The sequence below is a fragment of the Epinephelus moara genome, chromosome 15, assembly GCF_006386435.1.
Source record: "Epinephelus moara isolate mb chromosome 15, YSFRI_EMoa_1.0, whole genome shotgun sequence".
Taxonomy (NCBI): Eukaryota; Metazoa; Chordata; class Actinopteri; order Perciformes; family Serranidae; genus Epinephelus; species Epinephelus moara.
The window spans coordinates 147,967-150,466 of record NC_065520.1 but is presented as its reverse complement, the minus strand read 5'-3'; positions in this window follow the sequence as shown (position 1 = coordinate 150,466).

Below are 2,500 nucleotides of genomic sequence, written 5' to 3'. Positions count from 1 at the left end.
CGATTAATTTGATATTTATATGTATGCATTGGCAGCAACACTTTTTATGCTGTTTGACAGTGTAACCTGTAGCTGAGAATGCACAGTCTGTATTTAATGAAATTCTAAATATTTAAAAATATACACAGGCCCTTAAGAGTTTTTTAATCATTAATATATAGATTTTCAACATAATGATCTCTCTGTTCCTCTCTCTCATCCTCATCTGTTTCTCTTTTAGACGAATTGGTCAAGGCAGATGGCCACCCAGGAACTGTCCGGTGAGAGCTCCAATTTAACAAAGTTAGAATTTGTATTATTCACTACAGTAGCGTTTCATTTTTAGTTATGATTAGTGATGACAATGGAGTTAAGGAGAGGAAGTGTTGGTAAACCTAGATTTGGTTGAAGAAAATTTCCACATTGAAGCCACTGATATGTAGAAACTTTGTCGTCACTATTTTGTGTATCTGATAACATGGGATTTTCTGTCTGTAGGAAATTACAAAAAAAGCAAAGATGGCTGTGGCTGTACAAGTCCCTCCTCGGGTAGGTGTACTTTTTCAAGTCAATTTTATTAAAATAGCGCCAAATCATAACACAGGTTATCTCAAGGCACTTTACATGTAGACCAGGTCTAAACCGTACTCTGTATAAAAATGATGTACAAAGAAAGACCCAACAGTTCCCACCATGAGCAGCACTTGGAGACAGTGGCAAGAAAAAACTTCTTTTAAGAGGCAGAAACCTCGAGCAGAACCAGACTCAGGGTGGGGGGGTCATCTACCGCGACCGATTGGGTTGATAGAGGCGCTAGCTAAATAAATAAAAGTGGATATATAAATAAATAAAATTGAAAATTTAAATCATTGACAAGTACAAATTGGAATCGATCTGAGAGATACAACCTAAACCAGCTCAGCGCGGTTCCTTTAATGCCAAGTAGATGTTCTAGTCTCTGTAGTAGGATGTGACCAGCGCTGTCTCCGTACTATGATGCAAGCTGAATCCTGACTGAAAGTCCTCAAACAAGCTATTGTTTTAAAGAAAGTTGCATAATGACTAGCAATTGCTTTCTCAAGGATCTTAGATAGGAAGGGGAGGTTAGAAATGGGTCTACAGTTTGCAATACGCCTGGATCGAGAGTAGGCTTTTTAAGAAGAGGTTTAACTACAGCTAATTTAAATGACTGAGGTACATAACCTGTAACTAGAGACAGGTTGATCATGTCTAAGAAAGAATCAGAATCAGAATCCTTTATTAGTCCCTTGTGGGAAATTGTTGGATTGCAGTGCTCCTTTTCACAGTACAGATAAATAAAGGGGAAAGTAACATAATTAAGATACAAATAAAATATGAAGATGCAAATAAAATATTACATAAAGCAAAATAAAGTACAGACTGAGGGTAGAACTTCTTTAAGCAGACTGGTTGGGACGGGGTCTAGGAGACAAGTCGATGGTTTTGACAAAGAGATCATTGAGGTTAATTGTTGAAGCTTGATTGGAGAAAAACTGTCCAGGTATACAGCAGGTTTCACAGCCGAGTCTAAAGTTCCTGTGCACTTGACACTAACAAATCTGAAGATCAGTATTGGTGTATTTTACTTGAGAACCTGTTAGTCTTTATTTTTGATTTTTTTTTTCTCAGATGAATCAGGCTTATGTTAGCCCAGCCACAGCTAAAGTCCTGGCAAAATATTCACAGAACGTTTGTCCAAAGTCAACATCAGTGATGGAAATGGTTCTTCATCAAAGCAAGCTGTTCGAGAGAAAGAGCTGCAACAAAGAACAAGTTGCGCAACAGGTGGCAGCATGTGAGGAGGAGGAAGAGAAAAAAAACGGTGAGCAAGAAAGAGAGAAGCAGCAGGAGGAGCATCAGAGGCAAGAAGAACGACATGGAGAAGAAGTGACAAAGGAGAGAGGGTGTCCAAGGAGAAAAGGATCAGGTGGAGAAGAGGCAGTGAAAGAGGAGGCGGGGTGTCTGAAGAGAAGAGGACAACAAGGAGACAAAGAAGTCAAAGTGGAGAGAGGGTGTCCAAGGAGAAAAGGATCAGGTGGAGAAGAGGCAGTGAAAGAGGAGGCGGGGTGTCTGAGGAGAAGAGGACAACAAGGAGACAAAGAAGTCAAAGTGGAGAGAGGGTGTCCAAGAAGAAAAGGACTAGGTGGAGAAGAGGCAGTGAAAGAGGAGGCGGGGTGTCTGAGGAGAAGAGGACGACATGGAGCAGGAGAGTTGAAACAGTAAGAGAGATGTGAGAGGAAAAAATATATAAAGAAAAAGTGAAAAAGCACGAGGAAAAATGTTTTCATATAAACAAATCGGGTGGGCGGCACGGTGGTCTGGTGGTTAGCACTCTCGCCTCACAGCAAGAGGGTTGCCGGTTCGATCCCGGGTGTGGGAGCCCTTCTGTGCGGAGTTTGCATGTTCTCCCCGTGTCAGCGTGGGTTCTCTCCAGGCACTCCGGCTTCCTCCCACAGTCCAAAGACATGCAGATTGGGGACTAGGTTAACTGATAACTCTA